Source organism: Gavialis gangeticus, unplaced genomic scaffold (assembly GCF_001723915.1).
Source record: "Gavialis gangeticus isolate Ggan-Ray unplaced genomic scaffold, GavGan_comp1, whole genome shotgun sequence".
Taxonomy (NCBI): Eukaryota; Metazoa; Chordata; order Crocodylia; family Gavialidae; genus Gavialis; species Gavialis gangeticus.
Window position 1 is genome coordinate 221,045 of NW_017729019.1, and position 940 is coordinate 221,984.

General features: G+C 37.2%; 1 protein-coding gene across 1 annotated transcript in view; it reads right to left on the bottom strand.

Moving 5' to 3' along the window:
- SRPK1 (SRSF protein kinase 1) overlaps positions 1-940 on the bottom strand; it is a 43,934-nt gene that overhangs the window by 13,085 nt on the left and 29,909 nt on the right. The gene's annotated exons all lie outside the window — the stretch shown is intronic.

The following is a 940-nucleotide window of genomic DNA, read 5'->3' on the forward strand; positions in this document are numbered from 1 at the left end:
AAAGAAAGCAGTGGTTAAAAGAAATCATTTTATTCTGAACAAAGTCTTAAGCTGCCAACATCAAATTCAGAGTACCGACTTGCACAGATTGCAGTTATAGCTCATTACCATCAAATCTATTCATTTCCTCCTGCTCATTTTAAAAGCCAGATAAAGGCGTCCCTAGGAAAAGCTGTAGTCAGGTAGGGCAACAGTGAAAATGTTCATTACACTGCATATTTATATACAAAATTCACTTGCTGCTACAACATGTTTCTGGTATTTAGAGGTGGCCATTTTACTGGTCTCTTTCTGACATCAGGTTTGCTCAGAGCACTAGGACTCAGAGGAGACCAGTAATATATTCCCAGCCCGCCCCAAACTATTCTGTCACGTTGAAGAGTCAGGTCCCATCCGTGCCTCAATTTCCTTATCTGTAAAGTGAGGATAAAAGTGCTTGTTTTACAAAGGAAAGCCTTTTCAGGTTTATAAGCAAACAAACACTGAATAAAAGGAAGGCGTATTATAAAACTGTTCAGTATTACTTTTTTTTGTATGATCAGATGTCTAACCATGTGCATTATGGAGATTATATGTTCTGGTTTAAAGGCATTTGGAATACCAACCCGTAAAAATCAGGGACTGGTTACAGAACCAACAAGAAACAAGGACAACAAAGGCTGAGGGGTATACTCAGATTGAATAGTAAGAATGGAAGAAGCAGCAGCAAAGAGAAGGTTAATTTGGTATCAAACAAAAACTAAATTTTTTTACTGATCAGCATCTCACAGTAAAGCCTCAACAGCATGGATGTTCCCTAATTTTACTAACTTGGGGCCTGTTTACTTATGCAAAACATCTGTGCTTCAGTGTCTTCCAAGCAGCAGCTCTTTGTCTCTGGACAATACCTCAATTTATTGCTCTCTCTCAAAAAAAAAAAAAAAAAAAAAAAAAAAAAAAC